This window comes from Saccoglossus kowalevskii, chromosome 6 (genome assembly GCF_978046115.1).
Source record: "Saccoglossus kowalevskii chromosome 6, keSacKowa6.1, whole genome shotgun sequence".
In the NCBI taxonomy this organism is placed as follows: Eukaryota; Metazoa; Hemichordata; class Enteropneusta; family Harrimaniidae; genus Saccoglossus; species Saccoglossus kowalevskii.
In genome coordinates this window covers 20,749,958-20,769,007 of record NC_140646.1, presented here as the reverse complement: position 1 = coordinate 20,769,007, position 19,050 = coordinate 20,749,958, and the positions used below count along the sequence as shown (strand labels likewise).

Here is a 19,050-nt window from a genome sequence, read left to right as displayed (position 1 = left end):
GTTTGATTTTACATGAGGATATGCTGTTCTAATGTGTTATGACACTAACTACTAGTACCATAAATTAATAATAATACCATAAATTTGGATGTATAATTATTTATTCCCAATAAAATAGATCCACCAAACCACAACAGTTATAGCAATGATATACATATTACCCTAATGTAAAATTACATTTGTCTGAGATTCTAAACTACATAATATACTAATATAGTGCACACACACAATCTACATTCACTGGATTTCTAAGTTTCGTAGATAGATAAATTCGACAATTCTAATATGTATAATTAAGAGAAAAGTACATTATTTTTGACTAACACAAAAAAAGTTTCATTTGAAAAATCGTGGAAATCAATTTTGTAAAAGGTGAAAGAAATGATAGGGTTAAGATAAACTGTAATTCAACAAGTCACGTGATGACATGACGAAGTTGTTCAAGGCATGTCAGAGACATGGCACTACCCTACAACAGCATTCGTTAACATTTCATTCAGACATTTCGAATCTCATCTGAAAAATATATAGTTCCATTATGTTCAAAGTATGTTTCAAGTTTGAACAAAAGCTGTGCAAGTATAACGGGAATTCTGGATGTATTATCAATATTAAAATGACCGGCATTCAGCCATCTTGAATTTGTTTGTGACACGATTGCATGTGTCACATATGTATATCATGATGTATGATTTATATATAAAATTCAAACATGACCGGTCAAAGCGTGTCAGAAATGTGGCTCTGTTACAGCATTAATTAAAATGACTGCCTGTCGGCCATTTTTAATATGATCAAAAGAAAACATTAAATACATCAACATCTTATAATAACAAATGAATGTACTAAGTTTGAACGAACGAAATTCATCAAACGCGACCAGAATTGTATGATTTCGCTGAATTTTCAACTTCAATAGCCGTTATACAACATTTTTAATCCGATTGTCAAACTAATATATGAACATATGTAGAACATAATGGATGACGTATATACTAGAATACATTTTGAAAGTGAATACACTAAGGTCAATCAATATTTTCTAACTAAAATGTTCGTACATTAAATGTACCAATTGTATGCTGTCTGTATAAGTAAGTGAAAAGTGTACCATAAGGCACATCATTGTTTGTCCGCTAGATGAACAAATGCTAAATATCCGAAGGAGGTGTGAAATGATCATTATAAAAAACGACTGTAAAATCAAATAAAAGTGATTTTATCATGGCGGTCAAATCTGCTTGGGTTCACCAAGCACCCCTTTCCGATGGTAAACATTGATGAGTGCATAACAAATCCGACTGACATTAAAATGCAAAGTGCTGTAAATGTTAATGTATGTTGCATATCACTACAAGAAAGTAAGTTTAACTGGCGTTAATCATAACATGTGTCCACTAATCTTACGTAAGCCAAACGTGGTGAGATAATGACAATTATCGCCATGTAAATGAAGGCATCCTTAATCCTGTAAATTCTCTAAACCCGATTCTCCAATTAAAAATGGTTCCAGGAAATTAACAAGTTCATAAAAATATGATGTAAAACAATGTTACAATATTTACACTTCTATTTTTTACCAAATACTGAAAACGCAATTGAGCTTTCCATCCAAATTACTGAATAGGTCTGTGCATTATAGATACAATATGTGGCTTTGCCTAAATCTTCTGCAAATAGTTTTTATTCAATGTTTAAGTCTTCTTAAAACGCATTACGTCTATCTCTTTTTCCAGAACAAATCAGTCTACAATTATCCTTGAAGTTCGATGTATACCTGTAGTCTGGGACATAAATACAAATAATGTTAAGTACCAGCACCAAAATAATAATAATAATAATAATAATAATAATAATAATAATAATAATAATAATAATAATAATAATAACAATAATAATAATAATATAACTTACATGTTATGAAGTGTTTCTTTAAAATAGGTCATCAATATCAAAATTGTGAATATTCATATTAGCCTCATCAGAGTACGCTGCATAGCGAGATCCATCCATTTCTGGTGCATGAGCATTCCCATCTTCCAGCCTATGATTCATTCCTCCTATAGCTTTACCACATTCAGGACATGTCCCCCTTTCACTTGCTCCACCGCATTCTCCGATGGCATAGAAGTGACCGTTGGGACATTTGTACCAATGTCCAGCAGAAAGCCCAACTGCTTTAACTATTTCTGCCTTTAACTCATTTGACAATGGCTGAAGTACTGGATAACTGGACTGAACCATCTTCAGATACTTTTTCCACTCATCAATTTTAGTTTTCTCCATCTTCTCACCATTTTTTATGGTTTTATGCAAGCTGTCTAGAGCATTTCTTCTTTTCTGTGTAACTTCCATCTCATGCTTTCTAATGCCTGCCTCTAAAATATACAGATTGGCTATTAAATTGAGCCTAGATATTTCAGTCTCAGCATCTTGTAAGGCCTGGTCTGTCATTCGGTACTTCCAATACATCAACCATTTTATAAACCTTTGTATATGACTGTCTACAAGTGCAACATCTTGTCGAGTAGTTGAGTCCCTCCGTAATGAAGTAATGAAAATGTTCTTCATTCCCTTTGCAAATAATTTCTCTACTCCAGAAGCAGCTTCTAGTAAATTAATTTGGTTTTCTATAGCGTGGAGGTTTTCAGATGAGAGGACGTCAGGTGCTACAAGCATGTCTAGTATTTGCTGTTTGGCATTCGCATCATCGCCATTACCACCAAGCACTCCACGATCTGTTAAATTGTCAAGTCTGTATCTCAGCTCATCAACTTTCAGCTCTATGCTGTCTTTATCTCCAAGGATCTTCTGCTTTACCACTTCTATGTCTGACAGTATGCTTTTGATAACATTTCCATAGCGAAGATTTTTTCGTATTGGAGTTTTACATCTTGGACACACTTTTAACTGAATTACATCATCTTCGGTGCTGGAATCTTGATTATCATCAACCCATTGGTCCAGTCCATTAACTTCAAAAACATGTCCACAATCTTCAAGTTCAATAAAAAGAGCATCAGGTTCATCTTCATCACCAAAGAAAATTTCAGTCACCTCTTTACGATCACAAATTCGACATTTCTTAGGGCAGGGTTCACCACACAAACCAATACATGAATGTCGACACTTGAGAATTTTCTTGCATGGTTGATCACATCGAGGACGATTGCATTTTTCACCACACAATTTGGTACACCTGTAGTGTTGACATCGCCACTGACACCTTTCAGCACAAGTATTACAGGGTTGTCCACACTCACCCTGACATTTTCCATGGGAACAACGATTTTCACATGGAAGACTACAGGGTGGACAATATACTGTACAGTCACCTTTACAGGAATGGCCACAGACCAGAGTCCGACCACAGTGCGCTTTACATTCAATATGTAGCCTTCCATGACTGCATGTGCCGCAGGTGCCTCCACAGCCATCACCACAGCTCAACTGTTCTTTACATTTTTCAGGACATGGATAGTCTTCAGGCTTATTTCTACACATAGTTTCCACCTCATGTCCACATGGCCAAATTCGTGAAATATATTCCCTACAATTTTTTGGAAGAACACATCTAACGCCACATACATTTGTACACTGGTGTCCACATTCTAGGGTTTTCTTGCATTTTTCAAGACAAACAAAGTCCTCTGGGTCCACGCTACATGGTACATCTTGCAAGTGATCACATCTTGGTATAATCTTAGGGATTTTTGTCATACAATTGCCACATTCTTCAAAGCATGGTTTCAGACATGGGTGTTTCTGGTCACAAATCTTTCTGACACATGGCTTACGACATTTATAAATCTTGTGTTCTGGATCAGCTGGGTGACATGTGAGTACACATACATGTCCACATTTCAAGCGTGCTTCACAAGGTTTCATGCACCCACCTTCAGGCGCACTGTGAAAATCTTTCTCTGTTTTGGCTTCTATTGTTGTACCTGGATGGTTTTGACACCGCAAAAGTAAAGAGGTTCCTATACAATCTCTCCTCTCCATATCTGCCTGTATCTTCTTCCACAGTTCACTGTGATCAGCAAGAAATGAGATGTTTCCAACACAGTAGAATCCAATTTTGGCCCTTGACAATGCCACACAAACTCTGTTCTCTACTGCCAGGAAACCAATTTTACCCTGACTGTTGCTCCTTACTAATGATAGGATGATGATATCATTCTCTTCTCCTTGGAAGTTGTCAACTGCAGTCACATGTACTCCACCAAAAATAGACATCTTCTTCATTATTCCTTTTAATTTGAACAGTTGACCTTTGTATGTTGTAAGGACTGTGACACGTGATGGGTCATAACCTTGGAGAAGGATGTACCGACACAGCGCAGCAACATACATTGCTTCATGTTCATTTGCATGACTCAGTAGCTCTTCATTTTCAATTTCTGGGTATTTGTGGTTGATGAAGAAAACATTGGATCCTACACCTTTGACATTTTCATACTCAAACACAGATTCATGGTCTTTAAGTCCAACATATATATGATCCATCAATACAGAAATTTCTGGTCGCATTCGATGTTGCAGCTCCAAACAGTCACAGTGCATGTTATTCTTGATCATCCTTTCAAAAAGGGAATAATCTAGATTGAATTTACGAGCTAATTTATAGACATTTGGAGTTGGCCTGAGTTGTTTATGGTCACCAATTAAAATCAGCTGTTCACAGCTAGCCGTGAGTGCAGTAATTATATGAGCTTCGAGTACTTCAGCAGCTTCCTCAACTATTATTATTTTGGGCTTCACTCGCTGCAAAATTGATCGATATCTTGCAGCACCAGTTGTTGTCATACCAATAACTGCAGCATCTTTAAGAATTTCAAGGTCTTCTTCTAAGCCAATCTCTTGAAGTCTCTGAGCTTCTTTTTCATACTTTCTCTCCAATTGTGCAATGCATTCTCCTTGTTGCTTGGTGTATCTATTCAACCAATGATGGTACAGTCGCCAACGATCTTCAATTTGAAGTTGCCAAACATCATGCACACCATCTGCTTCAGACACGTGCATGCTGGCTTTGTTTCGCATATGTGTTCTTATTCTCCCTTTAACCTTCTTTTTGTTATTAACAGTTTGCCATTCTTCTCCACTCTGCTTCTCATTGTGCTTCTTTGCTCGTGGCTTGCGAGTTGGTTTATCTGATGTTAATATTTCTACTGCTTCATCACCGATTCGCAATTGCTGGAGCATGTCAGCTTCAGTATCAACTTTCACTTCTTCAACAGGTTTATGATTATTCATTTGGTCTCTAGATCTGCTCTTGTGTGCTGAAAGTGTTTGGTGATCCTCTACTTCCATCTCTTCATCTTCACTAGTAGTATCCTCCTCTTCCTCCTCCTCCTCCTCCTCCTCGTACAAACCTACATCAAACATGACTTGCTCAAATGGATTACCAAATATGCCAAGCCAAAAATGAAGCTCACTGTACCTTGTTCCTCGGCCAAAGCTGTAACGCATCAGGCTTATTTGATGTTTATAGGATATAAATTTTCTTAAAATATTGAGCGGTATAAGACTGGTGCTTAATTTATATAGACAATCTCTACTCTTTGAGATCTGTTCTTCTAATGATTTCATGTTGTCTTTAATAGTTTTGCCACATGTAAAAATGGCTCTTGGGACAACTCGGTCTGTGCGATTCTTGTGTTTGATTTCTGAGAGAGTGCACTTCTTCATTTTCTCACTGCTACTTCTGGAACCAGCTCGTACAATGCCCTTCTTCTGAAAGTTATAAATCCCTTCCAAGAATTGATCAAGTGCATGATTGGTGTAACAGACAACAAGTAGAGGTTGTTGTTCTTCTTTATTCCATAGTGGCCTGTTATGGAGTAAAAGCTGTGCAATCTTTAATCCAATGTATGTCTTTCCTGTCCCCGGGGGACCCTGTATAACTGATATTTCTTTTGTTAGAGCTGAATGAACAGCTGCTAGCTGGGACTCATCAAATCCTAGAATATCAGCACTTGGCCAAGCTGATTTCTTAAGTATGGGAACCTTTGTTGCTCTCTTTGTTTCGTTACTTTCGAATAGAGGTGTTACTACAAGTTCATCCTCACTATCAGAATCATCGAATAATGGTGTCTTCAGTACTGGAACGTTCAAAATAGGGGTAAAATCAAATGTGATATCATTTTGAGACCCCAGAAACATGAAGTTCCTCCTTCTCATGTAAGCTGGTGGTTGTACATCTGTATCACAGTGTAGGAAATACTGCTCAAAGGGAAGTTCTCCTTCTTTGATCTGCTGGAGAGCTTTTAGAACATGGTTACATGCTTCAAAATAAGCTGATGTCTCAACCATTGTAAATTGCCTTCTCTGTGAGCTTTGAACAAGTGTTGATACAGTCTGTGTTCCACCGACAAAGTTGACATCAATATGACCATTTTGAAGACGTTTTGGTATACGATTGGCCACTGTAGCAAAATACATTGTTTTGAAGTCATCATTGGATAGGCACACTAAAGCTCCATATATGAGGCGTTTTGAAAACTCCCAATTAACTCTTTTAAGTCGAGAGATGTCAAACTGTAGAGTGTGAAATAGGCCTTGGTTTGTGCACACTGACTGAACAATTTCAACTCCTGTATAAACACGGATGTCTTGGTAGTGTCGGCGGATATTTCTGTCTTTAAGTTGGGAAATATACTCATCAATTCCTTCTCGCAATGGAGCCAAAAAATCTTCTCGATATAACCTAAACTGAACATCCAGGTAATGGTCCAGATCTTGGTACTTCCCTCTCACAATATTGGGTCTGATATAAGGTTGTTCTTTTGTCAAAACATCTTCAGGTGTTGGGAAAATGCTCACTTCTCGGAAATCATTAGGTGGGCCATTTACATGCATTTCATCTTGAACTGATTCATCATCCTCTGGTGATTTTACTTTCTGGCCCATTCTTTTCTTATTCATCAAATCATCTCTCAATGCAACCAGTTCATTTAGGCTTTTATCTATATCAGAACTTCTCATGACACAGCTTGAGTTCAGAATACCCACCGTCACTTGTAATGATGCAAGAGGTGTACAGAGATTGTCATATGAACTTGGCAATCGTGTTAATGTCTCATGAAGAAAATGAATTGTATTGTGTATGAATTTTGGAAATTCCTCTTGTAGTCGACCAGAAGTTTCTGTTGGCATTTTATTGATGAAATTACTGACGTGAGTTTGGACGAATTTGGAGTTTTGTATTTCATTCAGAAACATTACAAGGTTATGTGACATTGGACAGTCACAAGCTTTTGATAACACACGCACTATCAATTGAATGGCATGACCACCTAAAGTCTCTGCATTGATTGTGTTTGAAAAATCCCTGAGCCTGCCAGTCAAGTACATGACAATATCTCCTGGGTCTTTTTCAACCAACTGTTTAAGAACAGGAATGGATATTATTCTCCCAGTATGCTGTTGATCATTCCCAAAATTGCTCCTCTGGCCTTGCCGTCGTGCTTCGTCTGTAGCAGGTTCTCTATGTGTTGCATAGTTTGTAGGTAAGTGATGCAACCTGTTTCTCCCCCTGTAACTAGGTGCATTATTTCTTTGTGGCTGGTTCATTCCTCTTAGTCTATCTCGTACTGGACTATTGCTCCTCCACGAAGGTCTTTCTGTTCTGTCTTGATGGGACGTTTGCCTGTGACGACCATTTCTCCTTTGGGTAACCTCTGACCGAGATGTGGGTCTGGTAAATTCCTGTGTGTCCATGTCTGATAAAGTACACTTGATCTGTGAAAAGAACATAAAGTTGGGTTGGCCATTATAATTGGCAGTGGGGTCAAGAGTTCTGTGTAGAAAAACATCATACCCTAAGCAAATTGAGGAGAAATATCACATATATTACGGTACACGAACGAATCAGTGAGCAAGAAAGATATGAGGACAAGGAATATATGTCAAGTAGTAAAACTGACTACACAGAGAACAAATAAATGTTTGGAACTGTGAACATTTGGATGTACTTATAACAGAAGTATTGAAAAGATGTTAAAGTATTAAAGGGTATTAAAGGATACTACTAATCTTAGATCAAATACCACTGTCGTTGTGCACATCGTAATGAACTCAGAATAGTTAAATGTTAGTTAATTAATAAATAACTATTAATAACTAACTATTAATTTGATGTGACTTATTTCCCAATAATCATTCGTTTTGTTCATGAAAACCATGTTTACCAGTTTCACGATATTTTGGCAAAAAAATTCGCACTTTTCAAACTGATGAACATGAACATCTTTTTGCCCACGTCAATGGTAAATTCGGACAGTATGTGTCAAGTGTTCGATCCATATAAAAAACTGTCATGATATATCCAAACATCATTATTATGACAAATGTGCACCAAGAACACTGACAAAACCCAAACGGGATCAGAAACGCAATTTAAAGCAAACTGTTTATTGTTAGGCCAAAAAAAACAGCAACTTATGTTGCCCATAAGTCGGAAAATTGAAAAATTGGGTCGGTCGGTCGGATTTTTTATAAACTCGTGAAAACTAAGGGTATCGTAAATAGCCGAGGTATAAGTGAAAAAAACGCGACCCGATATTTCATATTTTTCAGTCGGTCGCTGAGGGCAACAAAACAATTTTTTTTTTGGCCTTATGTCACCCAAATACAAAATATATAGTGTTCGTCCAAAACTGTTGATTGCTGGTGTAAAGATTGCCTATAGTGCAAACTGCCAGTAAATAAATAATAATTTAAAAGAAAATAAAGTAAAAGAAAATGTATAATAAAAATATATACTACTCATATTAAAAAATAAATAAAGCCCAAGCTAGGAACTTATTACCAAACGTTTCAGCGTGGTATTAAGAATTTGTTTTCAGGGTTGGGTGATACCAAGGTGGAAAATGGTTGCACATATGGGAGTAATTCCTTGAATTGCAATAGAGAGGGTTCAGGCCAAAATACAATATATAGTGTTTTCATGTTTCGTCTGATATTTCTGTGGTATTCTGCTGCTGTAACTAATGCAAGATTTGTTCTGAAACTCAGTGTATCGTGCGCACTCAAGGGTTATTCGTTTTTTGCTGAAAAGACCCCTATATTTTAATGGCAGATTCGAACTACGTTCACTCCCACTGGGAAATATGCATTGTCGCTTGAATGAGAGCTAATTAAACACATTTTCCAGACCGGCGAAAGAGTATGTAACAGCCAATTGTAACAGCCTATCACGTGATTTTACTCAGAATGTCAACATGGGAAGAGGCTATTCCATTTTACGCAGGAATAATTGGGAGAAGAATATGTGAAGGATTGTATAAACAGAGATGTGTATACTGAAAAGTAATATCCATCCTTCTTTTGCATCGCTGAGCATTTCTTTTTTAGTATACTGGTTTAAAAATGCTGAATTTGCATGATTTGCGTTGTTTTTTTTTTTATTAAAACGCCCCTAATGGTTGAATCCCGGGTTTGAAGGAGAATGTAACAGCACACTACGTGGATCGTTTGAATACAGTGGTGAAGGATTGGTACGATAGGGCACCGTTAGCTGCAGTTCTGTAGCTCGCTTGGTTTCGCTGTCGGTTATTTTGTTCGTCGTGGTGTTAACGCGAAACCAGGGAGCTACAGTTCCATCCTATGCGAGTTACCATATTTTACCGACCTGAAATCAGGTCGGGCCGTAACAGCCGTTTTTTTTCATTATTTTCGCCTCAAATTTCTACTTTTCTACTGTCGATGGGTCCCGAAACTATTTCATCAATTATTTTGAGGGCGATTGTCCGAAATTGGTCGATTTCACGACGAAAACTGCGTGAAATGGGAAAACTGTGACGTCTTGTGACGTCACGATAACTTATTCAAGATGGCGGCAAACGCGGGGATTTCGCTGTAGTTTTCCTACCCCAGACCATTCGTCCCGGTGTTATCGCTATCGCCACACGAGACTCCAGCTTGTCTCCTATACAATTTTCCTTCCGCCCACTTAATTTTAATATTCATATGACCTTTGCACTGACATCGATAGCCAATCGCATTCGACCGCGGACGTCACTCTAAATAAACAACTGAATAAATTAATATACCATATTTGGAAGATAGCGGGTAAATTCAACTTGCGTTGTTGGTGTGTTCCTTCGGGTTCCGAAGTCGCACGAAACGAGTTCATGTTCCGTTATCTTTCGCAAGTAAAACAGGTCGATATGTATTAAACATGGCATTTGTTTTCTTGTTTTAACCCCCTTATTACGCAAGCTTCCGTCGAAGTGGTGTTTTTTTCGACGATTTGTGGCATGTTGCAAAACGAACGAAACATTGCGGCATTCTTAGCGGTGGATAAGGGATCTACTATGTCGTCACATTTATGTCTCGTTTGAAAGAGAATAAACAACCGCTCAGAAAAATATGTTGCTAATATTTAAGTGCGGTGCCTTGAAATCGCCTGCCCGACGTCCAAATTTCAAAAGGATGTTCGATTTGCAAAGACGACCGTTCATATGTACTAGGCGACGTTACTAATTACTACTAGGGTCGGTGTTTGCATTAAGAATTATAGAACAAAAGATCAGCAAAGCGGTGCTTTTGTCGGCGATTTTGTCAAAGGGAATATTGATAAAATGTTGCAAAACAGAATCGCGAGTTGGGTGAAAAATTGCGCCGGCGGCATTCTCAGCAATGGCGACACCCGAGAAACACCGTGTCACGGTGCATTCGTGCATCAGTACACCGAAGAAATACATACATATTGTTGCGGACGACTATTGTAGACTGTGTTCGTGTAGTCTTCGAGTTTGTGGACAGTTAAAGTCGTGTGTGAATTTATTCAAGCCAGGAAAAGCAGGAGGGATAACTTATGGAAATCGTCTTTCCAAGTTGATCCAGTGCGACGTTGTGAAAGGAGCGACTCTGTCGTCTCATCTATGTCTAGTTTGTAAGAGAAAGATTGATAGCGCAGAAAAATCCGCCAATAATGTAAAACAGTGGCGTGAAATTGTCAGTCATTCTAATATCTCCCAACCTGTGAACGAAAGGGTTAAGCGTGCTGCCTTGAAATCGCCTGCCCGATAACGTTCAAGTTCAAAACGACGTTCCATAACTTTCTCACATTCAATTTGCAATGATGACCGCAGTTCAAATGTACTTAGCGACGTGACGGACATTAACAATCATGATGTTGAAAAGGAGTTTGATGAAAATATGCCATTTCCAATTAGAAATCATTTTGATTTGATTTATGGATGGCGAGCACCGACACTCCGATCCGATGAACTAATCAAAACTAAAATGGCGCGTGTCACGTGACTTTGTTTACTAAAGATAGCGTGGGCGTTTGATTGACACTCAACTCATTAGTATTCCACCAATCACCAATCTACTTTCTGGATGTGCGCAGTCAAATTGTATAGGAGACAAGCTGGAGTCTCGTGTGGCGATAGCGATAACACCGGGACGAATGGTCTGGGGTATAGTTTTCCGCGGTTTTCGAACAAAATAACCGACAGCGAAACCAAGCGAGCTACAGAACTGCAGCTAGGGCACCGTCCGATCTCGATGGAATGTTTCGAATCAGTCATACGTAGTTTAAATTAAGTTAAAAGTTTCCTCCACAGAATTGTGCATTTGGTAACATGCCGTCACAACTGCAGTACTCTACTGACGGAATGACTTCGTCGACAGCGGTCGTTGATGAGCTGCACGCTACAACTTCACATGTGATGTTGCTTGTTAGCCGTGGATTGAATGAATCTTGATTCCCGGTAAAAATGTCACTCATTTGGCGTTGGTAATCTTTATTAGAAACTGGGTAACGCCGCAACGTCGCCAGCAGGAACCTCTTGGTACTTTGATGTTGATGGTCTATAATAAAGCTCATTCAACATACTTCAAGTTTTCTCAATCGTAGTATTCCATGTTAGTGGGGATTTCAGTCACTTGGTTAATGACATCGGAAGAAGTGGGTGTGGGCAGCTACCCTTTCAGAAACTACAAAATACGTAAGCAAAACTAAAAGCAAAAAAAAAAAAATTACCATGAATTCTAGCTCTATATCTTATGGTCATTTTCTGAAAAATGCAACCCATTGCGAGTAGCCGTTTTGACAACACGGGAGAATAAAAATTGAAACATTTGAAAATCCTGGCAAGCGCCGTGAACGCGAGCGTGACCTCCAAATTTAACCCGGTGTTCTAAAGAAAAGTTTGCTGCATTTTCCCCGCGTTGGAATGGACCGTACGATTTTGAAATCAAGTAGGAGATGACAGCTATAGTATGAGAGGTGATAGGTGAGAATCGGCCGAAAATTGGCGAAACGGCAATAAAAACAAAAGTTTAACGGCAATTTTCGTATCGACTAACAACTTTCTGGCATATCTATCACTCATAATTTGAAAAAATATATATTTTAATAGACAAAAATCCAGGTTTTGTGAGTGTGACATCAATTTAAAGAGTGCGACAAGCCCATTTTAAAAGTGGTACCTCCAAACCCGGTACTTTGTTTACATGGACTCCATTTTCATGTACGAAGAGAATGTTTCACTCCTTCACTTTTATATACGGCAAAATACGTTTATTTTGTTTTTAACATGTCTAAAATGCAGCATAAATGCAAAGTAAAACGAATTGCACATGTTAGAGCATTCACAGCTGTAGAATTGAGATGATTCATTGGTTATTTTGGCATAAAAATGGATCGATCAGGCACAGAGATTTCAAATTTTCCGGGCAGCTTCCAGTTATGTTTTCCATGCATACTTATTTTCTAAGTTGCCAAAAAATAAGCTGTATATTATGCTATAAAGTTATATCTTACATTTGTTTATTCGTGTCAATGCTTTTTGTTTCATAAGTATTATTATAGCGTAAAAATAAGCAAAGCTTGGTAGAACGCATAGCTGGTCGACGAGGGCGTTTTCAATAAAAACGAAGGCAACATAAACGAAAGTAAAACTTGTTTATCTTTATTGACACTGACAGATGATTTAAAATGAAATTTGAATATGGCCTGTTTCCATGGTGACAGATGGTCTATATGTTGCCTTCTAATGACATTAGATAAATATTGATATAAAGTTAAATTTGTTGAAAATTTAATAAAAAAGGGGAAAGATATGGCAGTTTAAGTTCAGCTCCAATTAAATAATTAGTGCTTATTCATCCAAAATTCCAAAATGGTGCCGTTGTCTTTACTATTCGGTAGTGCTTTCTTGTGTCATCCTTTGTCCAAAATTAAGAGATGCTAATTGAAGTACCTTACTATATATCGAGAACGGTTACCCTGATTTTCATCAAATAAGGTCATTGTATTGTCCAATGCCACCATGTAAACTACTCTATGATATGTGTATAATAATGTACTCAAGCCGAGTACAATTTAATAAGTGACTGCCTAGAAGTACCATTACTGTTGTTCAAATTTCATTTCACTCGGCAAGTATATTCATGTACCCCAAGGGTAAAATATCGCACTTCTAAATATTGTTTATTTCTGGTATGTTTCGAAAACGCTACTCTTGGAAATAGTTGGAATGAACAAAATATGTGACACCCGACCCTACCACTCCATACACAATGTAAACTATACTCCAAAACATCCTTTCACTCACGGTTTCACCAGTGCATTCTATTTGACTTCAGAAGAAATTGCAATAAAAAAATTATATGACAAGCCTCTAGTTCAGCACTGATTAAATAAACTACCTCGTCTTCATGCCAACTTGAAGTTATCATTCATTGCCTACATCAGTGACTTCAAAATACATGTTTCAATCCCAGGAATTTCACTTGCTATTAATTGCATGGGACTGCCAGTCTTTCATGATTTTCTATTGTAATATCAATTTTGCGATTACTCTGAACATGAAGCTGTAACCACAGACCGTCTAGGTGCTGTAACTAAATCCTTGTATAAGCACCGGTTAGGCAGGCTTGAACTATGCATGTGAAGCCAGCCGAGAGGTATATTCCATCCTATATGTTTCTCATTGTTTGGTAACTATTTGCTGCAAATGCAACAAAAATCAATATAAAAATATTACCCACACAGCATTCTACAGGTTACTTGTTTTAATAAGAATTTGTCGCTACTAAATCCCTGGGCGCTGGCTTTTCATTCCATTTCTACGCGATCTCGTAACATTCTTAGCTATCGAAGAGTGCATAAATAATATGATTGAGGTGGACTCCTTTTTTAAAGCACAACAGATTATGTGGGTGAAACGGTTTGTTTCTGATAGCCAAGCCGGATGGAAGGATATATTGAAGGGACTATTGAAAAAGTTTGGGGACCATGTGTTTTTTTGCAACTATGATGAATCAGAATTTGAAAATCAAATCCCACCCTTTTATTATGATATCATCCGGGAATGGTCATCTCTGACATCATACACTCCAAAAACAACATCTGAAATTGATAAACAAATATTATGGAACAATAGATTTTTAAAAATTGGCTTTCGTACAGTCTATCTGAAAAGTTTGGCAAGGAAAAAAGTATTAAGAATAATAGACCTAATCGATTTCTATGGAAACTTTCATGACTGGCAATATTGGAAGGTAAAAGGTATCACTTTGACAGAATACCATACTATACAAGGCCTAATCTCTGCAATACCAGATGACTGGAGAGAGAACATTCATGCTAATACCCATGAGTGGTGTGATTTTCAAAACAAAATCAAATGGAATTCTAAGTATGTTGCAATTAATACACTGACGAGCAAAAAGGTGTACAAGTCTTTGTGTGAAAACATTATTGAAGAGCCAAATATTGCCATAGACAAACATTTGTATGGGATGAAACAAAATGTAATTTTCAAACTACCTTTCAAGACAACAATCTCCACAGATCTTAGAGCATTCCAATACAAAATTCTACACAGAGTTTTAACAACTAATGTAAAACTGTATAAATGGAAAATAATCAATTCCCCCCACTGTTCTTTTTGTGAAAAAGAAGAAGAAACATTAGAACACCTATTTGTTAACTGTATTGTTGTTAGAGACTGTGGAGACTGTTGCAAAGTGATTGCAAACTTATTGCCAATTTGGTTTGTAATGTCAAAAATATTATTATAGGTCTATGTGAACCGGAAAATATACTATTAAATCATTTTATTTTATTATTTAAAAAATATGTATATACATGTAGGGTTCAAAAGGTTCATCCAACAAAATACGCATATAAAAGTTGGATCAGGGAAAATAGAAATATTGAACTACAAATCGCAATAAACAAAAACAAAGAGCTTATCCATTATCAGAAATGGGAACCATTAACTAATTGGTTAGATAATGGGTAAATTTAGATGTTATACCAGATCATTTTTTTTTTTTTTTTTTTATCTTCTTTTTTTTTCTTAGTTTTATTTTTTCTTTATTTTTCCATTATGTGATGTAATATTTTGTGTTGTATGTCCATTATTGAAACGAAATAAAAATATTGTTTAAATAAAAAAATAAAAATAAATAATAGATATGTTATTTTCCCGCCACTGACCATGAATGAGGGTCGATTTCATTTTTTCAATATCTTTTCCAAGTTCCCTCGGTTCGATAGTATAGAGGGAAAATACTGTCTTCAATGTTACGGTGACAGTAATTGATGAGATGGGTGGAGCAATCAGATAGGGAATAGCGGGAAGCAGTAGGAAGTTAGTCAGTCTAGTCAGCAACTCAGCAGCTCACAGATGTTCAAGTTCAATTACATCAAATATTAATTTTAAAAGTTCATTTAGCTTTGCCCTTATGTGATAACAGTGCAGTCCGACACTGTCCCTGTACTATGTGCTGCATTGCTTTCGGACACAGGTTTCCAGAGAATTTCCCGGAATATAAAGTATAGGGTTTTTATCTTTGGTTTTTCCTGGGTGGCGGACATAGTATAACAGGGAGATCACAACAAGTAACAGCCCACCCTGGTATAACGTGTCATGTAATAATTTCTTTTTCTATCCACGTCTGTAAATAAAGCCGCATCTCTGGCTCATCCATCATTATTGAATGAATGAAGTGTAATGGAATTTATTCAATGTATAAGAGTATAGTGAAGACCTGATATAATTAGGCGTTAAGTTCTCATGACGTCATTTAAACGGGAACAGCCACTGGTGGCGCTGTATACAATCGAAATGTATTTCGGCTTGCCAACGTTCACGCCGGCAACAGTGTAAAAAGCTGGGGATGTTGAGCAGATCTCTCCTCCCCATGCAACATTTCGTGCCGCTGCCTCTGCACTTGTTAAATTTGGTGACCAGTTTAAGATGATAGAAAGTGTATCTTTAATTAAACACAACAGACAGAGTGGGGTCAAGACCGAATATACGTGATTTCGGAGTTTCATAATAAATGCTTTCTATTAATAAATGCACTTATAAAATATAAATATAACAAAATAGTATTCATTTGATATTTTACGTCATAACCTCGTGACAGTTATTAGCATATTGTGTACGAATGCTACGGGTCCTTTTCCCGTATTCCACAGCGCATGCGTCATCACAGTGGGGTCAATTGAAGTTTACATTTTATGCAACCACAGTGTTGAGGGACTGTGATGCAACGTAACCTTCAGCGCCACGGTGCTGAAAGTTGTCTTCGTATTCGGAACCCACTCGTAAGCGACGCTACCAGATATATACAACAGCTAACAAGCCACATCGAACCAGCGACTGCTGAGGATTCGTACACACCTCCACCATGTCTCGCGCTGTAATATGCAATTACAATCCCCCTCTGGATTTACTGTCTATCATTGTATAATCGGAATGCTATATCGCCGATACATATTTATTTCAATGCGCGACGCTGTGGTATTGTTGTGCAGTCTAGTGATAATAACCACTGTGACCGGTACCGACAACACGTCACTGAACACTGACCTCCCACCCCCGCATTTCCAAACGATTACATCATGGTAAAGTCCCGCTTATCGTGTTTTCTTTCAGTTTCTATTATCATTTGAAAATACACATACAGTGCTGTGACGTAAACTGGAAACACGTAACCATTGGCAACTGAGTCGTTCACGCGATTACGACGTGGGTTGTGCGATTGTTTTGGGCACAATCCCTGTGTTTGGGGTAAATAAAACGACCCATTGACTTCGCTGTGCTAGTGTAACAATCGAAGGGCGTAATTAATGCAAACTTTCACCGCAGTGTGTTCCAAATTTACACGCGTTGTGTCGCGTGAGACCCATAAAAAACCGGTCGCGTGGCGATCGACAGCTGTGACTTGAACAGTACATATCATCTTGAATTTTCAAGGTGAATGTTCCGGCGAAGCACTCCGCTATCACCTTGAAGTATTTCATTAGGAATATGTGTATGTGACAATGCCCTCACAGTTTAGAATCAATTTACCAACAGCCAATCATATTGCTTCTTTCTTCAACGCGCTTGGCCAAGCTATCAAATTCATCACGAGATGCCCCACGCGCTCCACTCTGCCATGTATTTCTATGGGCTCTGTGCGAGCTGCTGTGAAGTACCGGTCGAAAAGCCGGTGAAAACGACTAAATTTGAGAAAACAGCACGACCTTAACTTTGAAGAAATCCTAAACAACCAAATTTAAATATGTTGCATATGTAGGGGGTAATCTTGTTACACTGTTCAGAGGTGTCAACGACCATCCCAAAACACCGTTTTCTTAGAATTTATCGGACTTTGTTTTCACCATGATGATTGCCAGGCGGTGAAAATGTCTGACTCGAGAATGAATTTCGCTGCGCACAGTGGAAGCTGTGTTGGCTTGGATGTCAAGGCAATACAGCGACGATATCCATACATCATGCAACTCACTGATATTCAGACTAAAGCTATTCAAACTATACTTAGTGCCGTGTCTGATGTGCTCGTTTTTAGTCGCACTGGAAATAGTAAATCCTTATGTTATTATGCTTTACCGGCCTTGCGACTGTCGAGCGTGGTAATAGTGTTGTCACCACTGTTGGGTACTATAGAAGAGTAGGTGTTATACCTCAAAGTTCATGATGTCACTGCAACATATATCGGCAGAAATGAAGCCGAAGACATCAGGAATGCAAAGCTCCAGCCGTTTCTGGCAGTCATTGTAACAAAGCTTTCTATTGGTCGGTAAACTTTCTATCGCGCAACCACGTGACATACACGGTTATGAATAGAATTACCGCACGGTGTTGTAGAGGGAGGAATATCCGAACGAAACAACACCGTGCAGGCGGACGATGAGTACATATAGGCAATACGACCACTTTGAAATATTCTACTGTATCACACACTAGTAATTTGGGTTACTCGACACGTATATACAACATTAGATTGTCAATGAGTACGGGGTGGACTAGCTGCAGTTCTGTAGCTCTGGATTTCGCTGGTGTCCGTTTTTGGCGTTTTCTGTTGCATCGGTAGTCTGATTCGGTCGTCTATTGGTAATTGCGAAACCCTAGGGTTTTAGACTACCGATGCAACAGAAAACGCCAAAAACGGACACCAGCGAAATCCAGAGCTACAGAACTGCAGCTAGGGGTGGACTTGCCTTCGTATTTATAGCTCAAACTTACGACAGCGATAGCGGCACAGTTTTCATAGTAATGGGAATATAGACGTTACGAATACACAAAACAAAAAGTAGAATTGAATAAATAGTATTACCTGAGTTCAAACTCAAAGTTCAAATTTTCGTCACTGTTGATTTCCACTCACTGCTTAGTACGCTGCACGGCTATCAGGATATTCGCCGCATCTACCGATACATATCGTTGAATGCCGTGGTATTGGTGCCACATCGGGAATATATTCGTAGCCGACTGGAGATACCACAGACAACACACCCATTTAAATACCCACGTTAAAACGGCTATCTGATATATTTATTTCCTTTAAGCCAATGGCTATTTGCCGTTCATGTCGCGTGACTGATGCCAAACAGGAATTCCCCGAACTCATACAATACTAGGGGCTGTACGTTCGCGACTCATAATTTAACTGGAAATTCCCCGCTCTGCAAATTCGGTATAATCCTTCAATTTCCCCCGAATAACTGAAATAATTGTCCCGTATGTTGTATTATACGTGTGCAATCTGCTACAGTCAGCAATTAAA

At 38.1% G+C, this 19,050-nt stretch overlaps 1 pseudogene across 1 annotated transcript; it reads right to left on the bottom strand.

The window, feature by feature from the left end:
- Positions 1–83: 83 nt before the first annotated feature.
- LOC102807004 (NFX1-type zinc finger-containing protein 1 pseudogene) lies at positions 84–18,813 on the bottom strand (annotated as a pseudogene). The gene is made up of 3 exons (XR_013422436.2): positions 18,601–18,813; positions 1,915–7,743; positions 84–1,784 (listed from the first exon to the last, which is right to left on the bottom strand). The product of XR_013422436.2 is annotated as an NFX1-type zinc finger-containing protein 1 pseudogene (transcript).
- Positions 18,814–19,050: the final 237 nt, after the last annotated feature.